Source organism: Xiphophorus couchianus, chromosome 22 (assembly GCF_001444195.1).
Source record: "Xiphophorus couchianus chromosome 22, X_couchianus-1.0, whole genome shotgun sequence".
Classification (NCBI taxonomy): domain Eukaryota; kingdom Metazoa; phylum Chordata; class Actinopteri; order Cyprinodontiformes; family Poeciliidae; genus Xiphophorus; species Xiphophorus couchianus.
Genome location: NC_040249.1, coordinates 12,892,329 through 12,902,768, shown reverse-complemented (window position 1 = coordinate 12,902,768; position 10,440 = coordinate 12,892,329).

The window sequence follows — 10,440 nt, the reverse complement described above, 5'->3', positions numbered from 1 at the left end:
GGAGGCATTCTCAACCAGCTGAACAATGAAACGGGTCCTTTGACTCAGGAGGCATACGGAAGCACTTCAGAGCGGATCCAGCTTGGCTACAATTTCAGTTTTCTTCCCCTCAAAACCATGATTATTCTTTTGAATTTCACCCCATCAAAACTGCACTCAGACCTCAAGGCACCGCAGCAATCCTCTGGGTCTGTCATTTGCATCTCAGGATTTGTGGGAACACGTTTGAAGCTTTTCGGATCAAATGCAGCATTAAAAAAAAACACTACACTACGGCTCCACACAAAACGAAAATAATTACATAAACATAAACAATTGTATGATGAAAGATGCAGACCAAAATGTTAAACTGCAGCCAAAACTACACTTAGAGTGAAAGCTTATTTTTTGCATCTTATTTATAGTAAAAAAAAAACACTGTGCTGGTCTATTCATTACATCATATGTATTTGTAGTCAAACCAACAACAATGTCTTCTTTTGAAAGCCACACTAGCCTTTGTCCTGTTTGTCTTTTCCTCTCCAGATTTGTACTGGCAACATGGCGGCTGAAGAGAAACACAATCGGGCCCAGACTGCTTCAAGGTGGCTTTCATTCATCCATCACATCAGGGTCATTCTAAAAGCAGAGCTCATGCAAGCAGTTAATGCCACCGAGGTGCAGCGCTGGATGCTGCTCAGCGTAAAACCTGCCTCGAGGGGCAGACCAAAGAGGTCACCAAGCACTTCCTATACCTTAACCCCGGCCTTGCAGTGGAAACTACTGGCAGGCATCAAAGTAGTGTCAGCTCAGGATAAAGCTTCCTTATTACGTTTGTAAATCCCCTCGGAGCGATTTTCACATTCTGGAACGAACCATTCAGCCCTCTGTGATTTTCTTTAAGCAGTTTTTGGGGGTCCTCTGTAGAGTTGAGAAGTTCATCAGAGGATATCTCTTGAGTATCTTGCAAATCTTTACTTCATCCTTGTGAAACAGATTCTGTTCTAAAATTATTTAACCAGAAACACGATGCCATGCAGATCAGCAAAAGTATTACATATTTTCTAAAATAGAACAAACCTTACCTAGCAACTTTTCATCACCCAGGCATAGAAGATAAAGTTACTGACTAACTTCAGGCCAAGGTAATTGTTTTAGTTCCCTTCACCAATATCATGCCACAAATTGATATGGTGTGTGTTTTTTAGACAAATAAGATTTAGTTTATTTTGAGGAGAGCATGCGGACTACATGCGGAAAATCTCAAAACAGAATTCTGAATCTTCTTGCTGCAAAGCAGCAGTGCTAACATGGAGCAACCAAGACAAAAAGCAAGAGTCAATAGAAAACAAAGAAACAGAAAAGACACAATGAACAATGCAAGGCTAAGCAATAAAATAAAAATAAAAAAATTAATTAAGTCAAGTTGATTTTAAAATCCAGATAAAGTTTACATAAGATTCATTCAATTTGGTATAACAAATGTTTGGAGCAGTTTTAAGCTCACCCCACACATTTAAAATAATTTAGGCAATAGCGGTTTTACCACTTGGGGACATTCATGTGTTTTGTACACAGCACTGAATGTACAGTCCTGCATTAGAAAGGAGACACTAATGCAGATTTCTCTGTGGAATGTCACCTTATGTACCCTCTTTGTATTTAATTCCACCTGAGTTCCTTGTTCTTTGTTGGGTCCTTGTCATATCTGTCTAGTCGTGTCAAGCTGTCTAGTCTGACGTCGTGCCTGCTGTCAGTTATTTTGTAACCAGTTGGTGCCAGTATTTGAGCTTTTAGCCTCCCTCTCAATCTGGGCTGCTAGGACTTTTTGAATTTGTATTTTCATCATTAAATCATCACTTCTTCATTCCAACCTGGGTCCTCAGCGTCTTCCTCACCACCACTGACTGCAAATCGTGACAGAAAGTATCTTAAATATTGTTTTGGAAAAATACAGCTTTGGAAGCTGAAGTACCTAGGCTCAATGCTACTTGAAATACTATTGGCTGTTTTTTTCAGGAGTGTCATTTATTTTCCTTGGTGTGATTGGCCGTCGCCTGTAGTGCAGACATAAAAAAGACTGTAGACATTAGCTTTTTTTGGTAGTGCTAAGACGACTTCCACTGTCTGTATTAATGCATATCAATGTATATTTGCTGTTTATTAAAATAGGCAGTTGTGTTTTAGAGTGGCTCTCAAGAATTTTTGCATTTAACTATTCAAGGAATAATTTGTGGTCCCTATAACCCATCCTGACACAGTAGGACAGTAATAATGTTTTGCTCTTTACCCAGTACACTTGCACTATTCAAACTGGCATCAAACATATTTAATATACATATACTTTTATGAAATTTGTTTCCCTATGTTCAGAATTACATGAAATGTGATTTTATAAGTGCCAACATATGTGTCAAGAGGAACAATTTAAAAACAAAAGTACATAATTTCATTCCAACAGCTGGGTACACATAGAGCTACTGGTTTTGGTCATTTTTTTGTGGCTAACAAAGCCATCTGTATCAGACTGTATTTTCACGCTTATTGACATAAATGGTTTTGTTTGTGAAATGGACATCTTGCACAAAATGAGTTCTCTTTGATATGACAACAATGACAAATGCTGGAGAAAAATGTGATTCTGTACTCCTAGAAATTCAAACTGGGGTTGATAATAGCAACTTAGCGCAACAGATGTACCTCTAAATCTACAGCATTAACCAGGCATGCATTTCCCACATGGCTCCAGGACTCCAGCATTGTGGCGCTGGGATACCAAGCTATAAAGGGAGATGAGATAATCTGGCATGATGGTGGAGGTCCACTGTGGAGAGCGTATTGTCTCTGATGAAGCTAATAAAGTCCTGCAATGCCAGATCCTTGGCTCAGCTCCAGACCAGGCATACTGCTCCTGTCTTTTCACTTATCGTCTCCTCTCCACCCCTGCCCCAAATGTAGCAGGGGGGCTATCTGGAGCAGCTTTGATCCCTGTCTGCCTGTCATTTACCATTAGTCACCCTTGGGTAGGGGAGTCCTCTTTGGGTCAGTGATGGACCAGAGAAGAGCTGAATGAAAGGCTCATAGCCATGAAACAATGAGCTCTGTTCGGCGCAGGAGGCGTCAGGGTGTTAGCGGACATACTCTGGTGTGTGCCACATGTCTCACCCCTGACACTGTCACGGACCAATCCGTAGTCCCTTTACAGCTTTATCTCCCTGATGTGGCCCCACAACTCTGGTAGTGAGATCACAGCTCCTGCTCAAGCCTCCATACAGTCAGTTTACTATGATTTAAGTTCTTTTTAATGGGTTTTTCCAGGGCAAAGCTCTGACACAAATGGTGAGAGCATACATTTACACTCAATTCCTTCAATAGGTAAAACAGACATGTTCGCTGTTTTACTCTTTAAAGAAAAAGGTTTTCAATTTCCAGTCAGATTTATATAGTATAGTTGTTTCTGGTTCTATGGGGTAAAGACCTCTGAAGTGAACAGGGCTGAATGATGTCTGAGAGCTTGGAGGTGTGAAGTCCTAGGAAGAGAAGCAGACAGTTCATCCATCCATCCATCCATCCATCCATCCATCCACCCACCTGTTGCATAGATATGATAGAATCTGTAAATCTGCCCAAATGAATGGATGTAAAAAAGGAAATAATAAATGACTCAGAACTGACTCTTGAGGAACCCCATTGGTTTGGTTCTGAACGTCAGATAAGAACTTGTTTGCCTTGATTTAAAATTTCCAATCAGATAAATAAAAAAGAAAAAGATGACTAATCTTGTCTTGTTTCCGCACTGAATCATCAATTACAACACCTTACAACACCTTTCTGTTGTGCATAACACTTAGTTGAAGTTACAGTTTGCATTGTAAACATATTTACCTTTTGTTTTTAATAAATTAAAACCAATCTCTTACTTGTTTTATGGAGACTTTTAAATATACTGCACTGCTACGGTGAAAACTGAAGGCTTTCTTTTTCTTTAAACAAAAAAAAGGTTTCAGAAAAGTTCTTTCACTGATATTATTGAATCTTAAGTCCCATGTGATTGCCCGCTGCTGCTTTGGCCTTGATTTTCAACAGCAGGCATGAAGAGATTGACATACTGTATGTTTAGTCTTTTGGCCACCCATACATTACACCACCAGAGACTGTAGATCCCTCTGGCAGAAATGGTTTTGTCTTCTGCGAATGATTGCCAAAACCATGAAATGTCAAACTGATTCAACACGACTTGGAAATACAAAAACATCTATATTTTTTTATCTCCATTTTGAGGGTTCTTGGCTTTCACTAATCAGTCAGTGACCACTACTAGCCTTCTCACTTCTGGAATCACATTTACATATCTTCACCCGAGCAACGGTCAGATTCAATTAGAGTTCGAAACACAACGGGAGACCTGAACCCCCCACAACTGGGAAATGAATATCACTGCTATCTACTCCACCAGGAGAGTAAATTTATTGAGAAATATCACAGTATGTCTTGTTAAATGATGACGACAGACTCAAATTAAAGCATGAGTCAATAGGACACGTCGATCAAGACTTTTGAAAAGCCCCTGTCATTGTAGTCCCATAATATGTATAGTATCTCCACTCTTTATAGATGCGGATCTTTATAGATTATGTAATTTTAAAGATGATTAAACTATGACAACAAACACAGGGACCACGTCACATTCTGGTAAAACCTCAGTCCATGTAATTGTAATTAAATTCAATACAAGTAATTGCACCACCTATTCAAGACTCATGGTAAAAATAAACACAGTGAAAACTTGGACTCTTTTGATTTGTTTCACATCTGAAACAGACTAGTTTCCCAGGTATAAAGTTTTTTTGTAGTTTTGAAAAACCACAGCAACTTCAAGTTGAATTGTAAGTTTATTTTTGACATAGGCTGGACATTTCTTATCTCTTTAAACACAATGATACATGAGTGACACTCAATCACCATTGTGAAAATTAGAATCATTAAAGAGTTCTCTGATCGGCCTCCCAGTGTACTTTCCTCCATCCTGGCTGCCGACCTCAGGTGTTTTGGGGAAGCCTGTGCAAAGGGGTGAAGGTCATGGACTCATGGGATGTATTCAGGAAGCAACAGCACATGGTGTTACCCATAATGAACATCATGGGTGCCAGAGTAAGCAAAGCAGTACAGCAAAGCACCTTCTCTATAGATTGATCTGCATTCCAGCCAAACACCAAACTCTCAGCAACTTCAATACTACTGCTTCCTTCCAGGCTTTTTCAAAGAATCGTAACTTTGGACACATGACTAATATATAAATCATTAAAAAGAAAAAAATGTAGCACAATGCTAATTGAATTTATGAGGACAATAAAGTTTGACAAAAACACGTAAATGACCTCTTAAATATAGAGTAAAAAGTTCAGCCTAAGAGAAGCTCAAAAGTGAGGTTCTATTAATAATAAGATATAATAATAATAATAATAAACATAAATTTTGCAATTAATGGAAATTACAGGAGGCTTAGTAAAATTCAACAAGAATGACTCCATACCGAGGAGGATTACTGAAATGCCTCAAAGGAGTTCTTTAACTGAATGCATGGACTGTCATAATAGTGTACCGAAACAAAATTAACACAAAGGAAAAAATAAACCAGAAATAGAATACAGTACAACAAGACAATGAATCAAAATATCAACCAAAAGGGGATAGAGAAACTCAGGGGACAACACAAAGGAAATGGGACAGTGAGCTCCAGGAGAGACAAGTCTAAATAAAACAGGAACTGAGTTCTAAAGACAAAAAAATAACCATAACTATAATCTTCAGGAAAGACCAAAGGAATTAAAAAATACTCACAGAAATACAAAACCATTAAAGACCCATACTGTGAATGGCGATTGTAAATAATTTCTGGTCAAAGTGTTTGATTTAGAAGTGATATTTTTTTAACTTTTACAATCATCTACATTTATATTTGGCAGTACTCCTGATAGGAAATCTTTTCCATACTCAATTCAAAGTACTTGTTTCATAGAGGAATCAATGGTGCCACACTGCCTCACCTTTTCTTTTCCTCTGTAAATATTGATCCACTTCTATGCACACATAATGATGGTTTAAAGGTCCAGTAAATAATTTTTGAAAAGACTGCTACGACTTTTTAAGGTTGAAGGTATTTTTAGTTGTTAGAAGTCCACTTTGGTCCCTCTCAGGTGAGCTATTAGCTCCACCCCTTCTGGATCAGCTAATTTTGATTTAAGCAACTGAAGTCACCAAGAGAGACTTTATTAAGTGCTGATGTCCATTTAAAAGAAATTCACTTAAATAGTCTAAGCTTTCCACTGAGTGAACAGTTAAATTTTTCATTTAATTAATTTTGCTTTATTTAACCAGGTTAAGATTGAGATCTAGATCTGATTTGTAAGGAGGATCTGGGCAGAGAATCTGGAGCTCTGGTAAATTTTTATTCATTTTGTGTCAGCCTGCCTTTGTGTCTGTCAAGTGGTTTGATTCATGCTCAGAAAAACAGTCCACCAGCGGGATTTTGAATACAATATGTCTTTCTCTGCTTTACCACAGACTGACGACAGAAGGGAACTAAAGCAAATCCGAATGAGCCAATTAAGCATGAAAAAATATTCCCAAAGCAAGCTGCAGCTCTGTCTGTTCATTTTTCCACACCAAACCTTAAAACGTCACTTGAGGTGAAATTATCAGACAGTTATTGTTTTTGTTCAGTTTTTCTAATCTGGTAAATTTAAGGGTCCCATGCTGTACTCTGAGTTTTTATTACATGACCACCTGTGGGCTCAGAATCAAAATCAAAGAGCCAGAGGGGACAGAGAAATCCAAAACTCAAAACTATTTGTAGAGGCAAATTCAGAGCAGAAATGGAAATATTTGGTTAACTCTGTGGCAAACGGTTGGCGGTTTTGGAGCGGTCCATAGGTGAAATGGAGTGAACAGCTGGCCCTTTGTTTGTGGACAGAATGGTGCACTCTGTGGGGTCACTGTAGGGGGGGCCAACATCACAGACACGAGGACACACAAACACACACTTACACGTGACGGGGTGCACAGGCGTGTGCACCCCTACACAAAAAAACATAACATTCCTCTGCTTCTATGAATGTTTTGTTAATCATGTGAATGGGTCACAGAGTTACACCCCCAAGCATAACTACAGTCTCCATAGACACAAACTCACTCACTCATGCTCGTTCTCACACTCAATATAAGCAGAGTGGGTGAGACTCCTATAGTGGGATTCCAGGTCCTTAATAACCCCTCAACCAGTGTCAGAGTCTGGCCCAAAACCAATGCCTGTTGCAGGCGATCTGTGTAGTACTCAACGTAGAGTATATCCTGTTTTTACTGTTATTTCTTAAAAAAAAATGTTTCAAGTCACATGTAGGTATCTGAGGATAAATATACTAAAATTAAAAACAAAGATTAACCGTGGAAGAATTAGTTATGTTACAGCAGGAGGAATACGTGTAACACTCCATAAATTTGGTTATTTATAATAAAGTATAATGATAAAGAAAGTAAATATTCAAAAACATGTAATTGAGAAACTGCAAAACGGCATAGAAAAAAAATCAGCTGAAGTTTGTCAGTATTTAGAAAGCAATTCTTTCATGAAGGCTTGTCCTTTGTGTTTCTGTGATATTGTTTGATAGACTGGTAACCTGTTCAGCGTTGTAAATAATTGTGCAGAAAAAAAGTCCACACACACCAAACTTCAGAAAGATCTGCAAATAGCAGGGATGGTATTCTTTGTGGATGGAGTTTGCATGTTTTCCCTGTGCATGCATGGGTTCTCTCCAGGTACTCCAGCTTCCTCCCATAGATCCAAAAACATGACTGTTAGGTAAGTTGGTACATTTTCCTTAAGTGTGTGTGTGGGGGTGTGTTTGTTTGGTTGTCTGTCTCTGTGTCGCCCTGTGATGGACTGGCGGTCACCTGTCCAGCGCGTACCCTGCCTCTCGCCCAATGACTACTGAAGACAGGCACAAGCCCCCGTTGTGATTCTGCGAGGAGAAGAGTTCATGAAAACAATAAGTAATTCACCAAGTCTGACCTAAAACCATCTAAAGGTGTTAAACAAGGAGAAATTCCAAAACAATTGCTACTTGTACCACACACAGTCTCACACATGCCGGAAGGTTAATTCCTCTCAACGCTCGATTCCCCCACTGAGAGTCGAACACAACTTCTGTTTGGTTTGGACAGCCCTGAGAAAGGACCTCCATGTTGAACAAACTGTAGCTCAGTGTGGTCCCTGTAATAGAGCCTGAGGAGTCAAACACAACAGGAGTTCAGTGTTGCTGGAGAGATCAGAGGCCAGTGATGTCCAATTCTTCTAATAGTAAACCATCTATCCCAGAAACCTTAGTCATTTCATGCATCCATGCAACCATGAAGGTAGAATTTCTGAGGTCACTGATTTGTGGCCTAAATTTTGGGATCATATGAGCAGATCTTAACTGTGTTCTAATTTTTATAAAATGTCACTTCACTTAAATAAATGTACATTTTCACAGCAAAACACATAATCTTAAGTAACAAACATTTCACCGCTTGGTACCTACATTGCTTTGCGAAAGTCATCATCCTGCTTATTTTTATTTCACATATTGTCCAATTACAACCACAGAAACTTCAAATTATTCTTTTGAGTTTTGACTAACACAAAGTAGTGTATAACTTTGAATTGGAAATAAGAGCATCCATGGTTTAAAAACGTTTTTCTATTCCCTTTAGTTAATCATGTTTAGGACCACCTTTCGCTGAGGTAACAGCTACAAGTCTTGCCACAGGTTATCTTTTCGCTTTAGGTGTGGATTCTGATTGTGTCTAACACATAAATATGCTTTAAACTAAGATTTCCATGATGATCCTGGAAGATGAACCTCCTCTGACCAGCTTTCCTGATCCTGAGGAAGAAAAGCAACCCTAAACCGTGATCTGCTCCATGTTTCACTAAACACTAACAAACATCCAAGGTTTTCACACGCTTTTATGCCTGTGAGTACACAAATGTGGACTCATTTTACTAATTAGGCTTTAAAGGATAATTGATTGTACTAAACCTTATTTTGATATACCAGAGTTAAAAGGGTCAGATACAAACTCACTCTGCGTTTTTTAGATTTTAAGATGTAAAACCATTTCTCATTTTCTATCCATTTCAAAATTATGCACCACTTTTTGTTGGTCTATGACATCAAATTCTAAGAAAATACTGTAAAATTACTGGTTGAAATGTGGCAAAGTATGAAATCTGCAAGAAGTCTGAACACTTTTTCAAAGTAAGCTAATGAAAGCTAATGAGTGCTTTGTGCGTATTTACAGTTATATGATTTGGCAACTTTATGCTCTTTTCTTCACATTTGAACTTTACTTCCTGTGCTCACACATGTTGCATCTGCTGTAAGAATGCACTTTTTTCTGAATCCTTTCTGAACCCCTTTGTTTACTTTCCGTTTTCTTCACCAGAAGAGAGCAACAAGACAGGTACCGTGTTTTACGACTTGTAATCACAAAGCGTCAGCTCGTTGTTGCACAACTATTTTTCAGTTTTTATATATAGTTAATTCAAGAGAAACAGCAGCATGTTTTTTAATATTGTATAGCCACAAGTCCTAATCTGCATAGGAGGGGTCAATCATCTTACTAGATTTTTCTCTTCATAGATGAAATGGGGTGGGGAGGGAAGAATTGCATGTATTCAGTAAAATGACCACAGCAGTTAATCATGGTTTGTTTTTCATCACAGTATAAGTCAACACCATATGGGAAAAGGAAAACCAATGTGTTTGTGCGGTATGACAAAACCATAAAGCATGCCACTTCAGTGAGCTACTCTACTGTCACTAAAGCATGCATGGACACACAAACACACATGGATGCCCTAAGAGAGATCCAGATTTAAGAGCTGCCGCTGGCGTGGAACATAGTGAAAAGGAGTATTCTGCGCGGCCCTTGGGGGCCACAAAGGTATTGAGTAGTTCTCTGTGCGTGTATGTGTGTGTGTGTGTGATTCACACAGTGTGCTGCAAAATGACCTGAGAGGCCCCAGCTAGTTACAGCCTCTCTGCTGGAGACCACCACCACAAAACAAGCATTGTTGGTACAGAACTCCAGACACCAGATTAAACACACAGTGAGCACAAACATACAAAAATACATGCAGCACAGACCAAAGTGTTACAAGTTTGAAACCAGTGTGCTACTTGAAATGAACAAATTCAGCGCCAACACGCACACGTTAAACACTGTACACAATGCGGAGCCCTGCTCTAACAATAGCCCCTGGGTTGTTGGTCGGACTATTATTGTAGGTGTTTCTATGCTAATTATGTGTGACTGAGGCCATGTCAAAAGCAGTTACTGGAAATAATGTGGTGAGCTGGAAATTATGAGGTAGAATTACTTTGCCCGCAAGGAGGGAAAAAAAGCATTTCAGTTGAC